Source organism: Gossypium arboreum, chromosome 9 (genome assembly GCF_025698485.1).
Source record: "Gossypium arboreum isolate Shixiya-1 chromosome 9, ASM2569848v2, whole genome shotgun sequence".
In the NCBI taxonomy this organism is placed as follows: Eukaryota; Viridiplantae; Streptophyta; class Magnoliopsida; order Malvales; family Malvaceae; genus Gossypium; species Gossypium arboreum.
The window spans coordinates 50889010-50897468 of NC_069078.1; the positions used below are offsets into that span (position 1 = coordinate 50889010).

Sequence of the window (8459 nt, forward strand, 5' to 3'; positions counted from 1 at the left end):
AAAAAGTGATAACAATAATATGTCAAATAATAAAGATTAATAATAATAATAAATATAGCAAAGATAATGGTAAGAATATACAATATATATAGTATTAGAGGTAAATACACAATACATACATATTAGAAATAATCATAAAAAAACAACTATTAATAACTATATAAATAGATATATAGTACTTGTATATACATGGCATAGTTTAAAAAAACATGAACATAAGATAGTATGAGAAATAATAATGTATAAATGATGTAGTATTAAGGTATATGCATAACAATAAAATGCAATATTAAAAGATATATACACGTAATATAAAATGTACCCGTATTAAAAAATATATACATAATAAAATGCAATCTTTGAAATATATACATAGTATATACATGCTAAAAAATAATAAAAAGATATTAATGATATTACATAGATATATACATATATCAAAATGAACACATGATAATACTCAAAGCATGTACACAATATATAATATATAAAAATATATAAATATAATATTTATAAAAAATACATATACGGTATAATGTTAATATGTATGCATAATATGGGGTATGATATAATATTTAAATGTGTATACATGAAATATATATTAGGAATAATAATAATAATAATAATAATAATAATAATAATAATAATAATAATAATAGTAAAATCGAAGAGCATCTAAAAACATAAATAAATGAACTTTTTAGTATAAAAGTTAAAGGAATAAAGAAATAAATAGATGAACAAGATAATAAATAAAACAATTTAGTTTGAAATTATAAACAGAAAATAAAATAAATAGAACAAATAAGACAAAATAACAAATAATATTGGTGGAGCAAAAAGACAACGTGATAAGGATATTAATAGCAATAATACAATGAGCAGTTGTAATAAGCCATGAATGTAAAAATAAAGGCAAAGAATAGTACAAAACAATGGTGACATAAAAATAAAGAAAAAACAAAAATGGAAACTAAAAGAATTTGAATTAACATAAAAAATGAAGTCTAAGGCGTAAAATATAGGTAAATTAATAAATATAAAAATAAAATAAAATATAAGGGTTGAATTTAAAAGAGCAAGTAAATAAAACACTAAAGAAAATAAAAATAAAACCGAATATTGAAAATAATAAAAAATGAAAAATAAACAAGATTAAATGGTCAAGGAACCAAAATAAAAAAGAAATGAACTTTAAGGGATAAATTAAAAAGTTAGAATTTGAGCTAAAATGAGATACATGTAAGGGAAGAGGGACTCATATTGTAAATAATGAAAAGAAGGCCATCAAGGATCGAAATGAATCACGCTGAAACAACAAGGGACTAGCTGGAAAATATTCCTAGCCTTTTATGCGCAGTGTTTCGAAGGACCTAGATGTAACCCAAACGAAATTTAAGAGCTAAATTAAAAAAAAAACAAAAGAAAACAGAAAATGGGGCCTGGTCGAATAGAGTTGCAAAGGAGAAGGACTAATCTAGCAAATCTCCCATTTAGGGATAATGCACACCCCACTCCACCAAACACGCCGTTTCATAATCATCATTTAAACAAAAAAAAAATTTCCTTTTTTTTTATTCCATTACCAACTTTCCCTTTTTTATTCCATTACCAACTTTTCCCTTTTTTTATTTTTTATTTTATTATTCCATTACCAACTTTCCCCCAACTTTAAACAAAAAGAACAGAGAGCTTCCTGCTTTTCCCCTTTCCTTCTCTCTTTATTTTACGCTAGGGTTTCAAAGAAACCCATCATTGCCGCCTTCAATCATTGCCACCACCACCACACTCGGTGGCCGTGATACACCAAAATGGGCTCTTTTAGTTCTCCCCTTTTTTACTTGTTGGAGGCTAGTTCCAAAAACGAAAAGACAAGGGTTCAACCCCCTTTTTAGACTCAACCACGCCGAACGGAGGGGAAGGCTCCGATAACGCGGCGGCGGGGCCGGATCTGGTGAGAATCCTTCCTCTTTCCTTTTATTTTTTTCTTTTTTGTATCTTTGTTTAATAGATTTGTATAAAAAATAAAAGAAATATTAAAGAAACAAGAAAACGAAAAACGAAAATAAAGAGATCAAAATCGGAGATCAACCTTCTGTGTGTTTTTTGTTTGATTCCTTGAAAAATACACGAGTGATACAATTTTTGGATCCCCCTTTTACTATGAAAAATTGAAGGCTTTATAGCCAAAAACCATACATTTTCTAGCTATTTCTTTGCTCCAATTGCAGGTGTTGAAGTTGTGGAGAACGAGGGGCGTGAAACATGGGCGAAAACATGGAGCGGGGTATACGGGGATCCTGTCTGGAGTGCTGACGTGGGGGTTGAGTTTGTAGTCTGCTAAAAATTTTTGAGATAGTGGGCTGGTAGGGTTAATTTAGGTTGTGGGCTGATGGGGTTTTAATTTGGGCCATGTATTATTAATTAAACTGTTTTATTATTATTATTATTATTATTGATTTGGCCTCGGGCTAAGGTTGAAATTAGGTTTGGTTGTATTGGGCCCCGGGCAAAATTTGGGCCTTACAACATATTTACGTTCTAAATATGTTATTTCTACACACATACGTCTATGATAAAATTTTTAGTATATATTAAGAGTTATATTAAATTAATATCACTCATGAACTGAATCTCAATATAATTATAAAATTATCAAAAAAAATTAAAAGCAACAAATAGTTATTGTGAGGATATTCTTATATTTTTATATTTTAATGAAATTGGGAAAAATACAATCATAATATAAATGTTATAATATTTAAACCCAAAATATTAAAATTTTTACCATTTCAATCAAAATCATATTTAACTTTCAAACCACTTTTAACAAATTGGACACAATTTTTTTCGTGAGTGTACCTAAATAGCACATACAAAGTGCTCCTAACCATTTATCTCACATTTGAATTGTGTTATAATACGGAAAAATATAGGGTTAAATACAAAATTCGTGCAAAAATTTATCCATTTCTCTTAAATTGATATTTTTAAATTTTTTTATCTTATATTGATATTTGAAATTTTTTCATTAATTAATTTAATATTTTTATTAAATCATTAAGTATGAGATATATAGTAAAATGAGATTGTGACACATGAAATGATTGATGATGTCATAGTCCATTTTCTATTTCACTTTCCCATTTTTTCCCATTTCCCTCCTCTTTTATTCTTTCCCATTTCCATTTATTTTTTCTTTTCTTTTTATTCTCCTCTTCTCTTTCCCAATCCTAGCAGCAGCTAACACGCACCGCAGCAGCACGACGACATTGTCACCGACATTTGTTCTTCGGTCCAAATAATGACACTAGTCAACTTTTAAATCATCATGGAACTTGACCGTTAAATTGAGGATTCTTAATCTGAATAGCAGCGCCATATAAACGAGGAACAGGAGCAGGCACCATCTTGGGTTTTTTCCACCATCGAAACAACAAAAAGAGTGTTTTTTCACCTTGGGTTTTTGGTTTGCCGACGAATTAAGAGGGTCATTGAACTGGAATGGAAATGTAGCTGGAAAATCAAATGAATGAAGGGACCAATTATTCAAAATCAAAAGAGATAAAAGCTTGAAACGAGAAGATGAAGCCCAGAAAATATCGGCAATAAGACAAGTCAATAAAAGACCGATAACAATGCATATCAATAGAAATCTTGTCATTCCTGGTGTATGTTGTTGCTTCCCTGTTAGTCTCACCATTGCATCTTTTGTTTTTGCTACTTTGGGTAGATAAAGTCACTTCAAATTGGGGAATCCAATCCCTTTATTACATCGAAGTTAAATTAGGATTGACAAAAATATATATGAGTTCAATTTTTCTTGAAATCAATTTGATGTTTTAGGATTGATGGGTTTTGTTTGTTATGTTAATTTTTTTTAGGGTTCTGTTTGTGATGCTAAATTTTTTAATGAATTGATGAGTGTTTTAATGGGTTTGTGAAATTAATGTTCTGGGTTTTGTCGAAGAAGATATTTTCGATTGTTTTCTTCCTTTAATATATGTGTTATGAACATATAACACAAAGAGATAGAAAATGAAGCAACCAATGAAAGGGAAAAAAAAAGGAAAAGAAAAAATGAAACAGATAGAAGAGAGGTAGTAGAAGACGAAGCTGTCAGGTAGAGATGGTGAAAGGAAAAAGCGAAAAATAAAAAAAGAAAGGAAAAAAAAGTTGCAATAGTCAAAGAAGTAGAAGAAGGAAATTTCGAAGGAAAAAAAAAATTAGTGAAAGGATTTTTAAAAATATAAATGAAATGGAAAATAATTGAAGGGGAATAATTTTTCAAGCCAAATAAAATGACACATGATAATGTACATGTGGTCAACGCGGCGACATCAATAAAAATTTAACGACGTTAGGTTTTTAAGTATTAATATAGTGGATCAAAAAAAATTTAGATATTAATTTAAGATAAAAAAAATCATAAATATTAATATAAAAAAAGATAAGTTTAAATATCAATTTTATATTTAACCCAAAAATATATTAAAAATATATTTTTATCAATTTTTGATGTTTATGGCCTCTATAAATTGGCATGCAAAACTAGACCAACACATACTAACACTATCTTCGAAAAATGAAAGGCACAACAACAGCTTCACTTTTCCTTCTTTTCATCTTCTCAATCATACCACCGTCCTTTTTGTTCGAGGTGGCCAACGCTACAAACTATCCTGTGCTCGACATCGATGGTGACTGGTCCGCACAGGAGTTGAATACTACATTGTGTCAGCGATATTTGGTGCTGGTGGTGGGGGGCTTGCCCTAGGCAGGTCTACCAAACAACCATGCCCTGAAATCGTCGTTCAAAGACGATCCGATTTCGACAAAGGTACACCGGTGATATTTTCTAATGCAGACACCAACGATACTGTAGTCCGCCTATCCACCGATGTAAACATAGAGTTCGTTCCCATCAGGACCAAACTCTGCCGAACAACAACAGTGTGGAAGATTGACAATTATGATGATTCAGCGGGAAAATGGTGGGTGACAACCGATGGGTTTAGAGGGAACCCTGGTCCCAACACTTTGACCAGTTGGTTTAAAATAGAGAATGTTGGCATTTTGGGTTATAAGTTTAAGTATTGTCCTTCAGTATGTGAATCATGCACAACATTATGCAGCGAAATTGAGAGAGATGTAGATAGTGATGGACAAATCCGTTTGGCTCTCTCCGATGGCAGTGGATGGCCATTTATTTTTATGAAAGTAAACTCAGCTAGAGCTAGGAGCATTCAACAAGTTGTTAATACTTGATTGAAAGCAATTATCATGCATGATCTAATTACTATAATATTAGTTTTAAGCAAATAAAAGTTAATCCCCTGGTGCTTAATTCTGGGACAGGCATATGCATACAGGGTTTGCCTCTTAGAGCCTTGCTTTGTACTCTTTTCAACTTAATGAATTAACCATTTGGTTATTTACTCTAGTTTTTCTTTTTTCTTTTTGGCTGCCGAATGAACGGATGTCTTTCCATGTTGATTTGTTTATTTTTAATATTTGTTTGTGTTGGTTTATTTTGAACTATATGTGTTTATACTCACAAATATGTTCATGAAATTATAATTGATTATGTTCACAAATAATGTTCATTAACGACAAGCAAACAAATAATAAATAAACATATATATTATTTTTTACATATAAAATAGTCAAATATAAATATTAATAATTATATTATAAATAAAAAATAAGTATACAAATCATAATAATTTTATTAATATATACTAATGAAACAATAAACAAATTTTAAATAACTTATTAAAGGAGCTTTAAGCAAACATAAACGAATTTATTTATGAATATAAATGAATTGAACAAACTTTGTTTATGTTCAATTTATTCAATAAATAAATCTCAAAATATTATTCTTATTTAATTATTTAACTTAATAAACAAACATAAACAGATAAAAATTCTAACTATTCATCAAATGTTGTATTCTCTTATAAAAGAATAAAAAATTAAATTGAAAAGTCACAGATGATATTTCATCATGATGGAACTTGAACTAAAATCTCATTAGATAATCAAATTTTTATAAATTTATTTGAATTTAATTTGATTATTTATCTAGAAAGTAATATTCATCGATTATTGGAATTTTCTTATTATTATAATTTTTAAATATAATTATATTTAGATATCCATGCATTTAATTTAAGAGAATTACATATGAAATCATAAGTGATTCAAAATTTAAATGAGTGATAGAATTTGTGCAAGCACATACTTCTACTACTGATAATAATAATAATAATAATAATAGAAAAACAATATCCTGCCATTAACTCGTATAGTAGGTTGAGTAGGTGAGAGTCAGAAGACAGACAATAATTGCATGGATACTGTGAAACTAGTCGGCAATAAAAAGTTGATGAACTTTTAAATGAAAATTAATAATAATTATTATTTGTCGTCATATCCTTTATTATATCGGCAAGAAGATAGAAAGCCTGAAGGTTCACTAAGATCTAAAAAGAAATTATATAGCAACTCTTTATTTTTGATGTTGGAAGATTCAATTTGAGAGGTATGATTTTGCTCATAAAATTGAATTTATTTTTGTAAGGCTGTGATTAAACAAAATGAAATACCGCAACCCAAACAAACAAAAGTTCAACCTTTTGAAATGAAAACAAAATCTTAGATTTCAGTGCAAAAATATGCACATGAAAATGAGAGGAATATTATACTAAAAAAAAACTCCGTACATGTAACCAAAACTATTAAAAATATAAAAAATTAATTAACATTAAATCATCATATGTATTATGTTATCGTCTAAACAAGTAGTTGATAATCTGAAACTAATAAAAATAACAAAAAATACACATCATATGAAATTTTATCTAATTATTTTAGTTCATATTTGTTGAGTTACTCTCTTTAATATTTAACATATGCTCCTTATTATCATTTATTAGTCTTTAACCTAAATCATCATCATCTGCTTTTTAAATATGCATCACTACAATAATTAAAATCTCCTTCTTTCAACTACTCTTCGAAGTATGGATTATCTCAATTCCACTTATAATTGAAAGTTATAAAATATGAAACATGCTAGTACAATCAAATCTTATTTTTTATACTATAATAAATGAGAAATAATTTTTTAGAACAACAAATATCTTTTCAACCACATTTCGAAGCCTTGAATATTTTAAATTAAAGAATTCACAAGCTCTCTATGGTATCTGTATTTGCCACTATTCTCTCAAATGGTATCATATCCCACGATATGGTACAAGAAAATATTTTCTATTTGCAAAATTAGCATCGACTTTATAATATTGGGTTCAAAATCCAAATAATATGTAGCTTTAATTATTAAAACTTATATAAACTTAATTTGGAGAAATATTTATGCTAGGTTATATAACTATTTATAATACGTAAATAAAGTAAAAATAATATAAAATTTGAAATGTATAACCTTTATTAAAAATATTTTTATAAATTGTCCAAAACTTTCATAACTGGAACGATGAAAATGTGCAAATGTATAAGTGACAAGTAATGTTGAGTTATCGTAACCATAGGGACTGTACAAGAAAATATTTATCTAATGCAAAATTAAACAATTTGGTCTTGGAAAATATATTGGTTTAAAGAGGTTTTATAAAATTAAAAATTAACTAACTTAGCTAAGAAAAATAGAAAGTAAAAATTTTCCAATGCACAATTTCTAAAAGATGAGTTTAATCAATATGACATAAATATGTTAGATCAATTTTATTCTTTAACTTAGAATAATTAAAGTTGTGTTCATGTTGTTACGAATAATTTCACGGCAACTCAGTAACTTGCTAACTAATGTACATACTTACCTACTAAAACCCAATAACATCTTGACCATATCTCTATGCCAACTTAAATGGTTAATTGAATTTTAATAAACAAGTAAAAGATTAAGTGAAGTAACAATATATCTCTATATTGAAACAATTTAATCACAATAATCTTGCAAGTTATGCAACGCTAATATATTGTTTAACACCGTTGTTAATTTAACCCTCAACTACCTTAAAAGATTAAACATGCATCAATTAAATATTGTGTCCATTAATTATAATTTCAATTCATTTAAATAATAAATTTAATAGTTACCTTACAATTTGTAACATCCCTTACCCGAGACCGTCGCCGGAGTCGAGCACGAGGCATTACCTGACTTAACTTACTAATTCGGGGCATAAAATTTGCTTTTAAAATTATTTATTTACATTCATTCAATATGTCCCTTAAAAGGGCCCTCTAAACCCTAAAACATGCAATTGAAACGGTTCGGGACCAAACCAGGAACATTAAAAATTTTCCGAATACTTAGACAAATCAAAACAATTTATTTCATTATTCCTTATAAAACTGCCCACATGCGTCATAGTCACTAAATAAAACATAACTCGAGTAAAAAAGCTCAAAATTTAAATGCATGAATT

At 28.2% G+C, this 8459-nt stretch overlaps 1 long non-coding RNA gene and 1 pseudogene across 1 annotated transcript; both read left to right on the forward strand.

Annotated features, from left to right (window-relative positions):
* The first annotated feature begins 1818 nt into the window (after window positions 1–1818).
* Window positions 1819–2483, forward strand: LOC128280516 (uncharacterized). The gene is made up of 2 exons (XR_008270606.1): window positions 1819–1954; window positions 2232–2483. It is a non-coding gene; the product is annotated as an uncharacterized LOC128280516 (long non-coding RNA).
* A 2084-nt stretch (window positions 2484–4567) lies between these two features.
* Window positions 4568–5496, forward strand: LOC108482366 (21 kDa seed protein-like; annotated as a pseudogene).
* Window positions 5497–8459: the final 2963 nt, after the last annotated feature.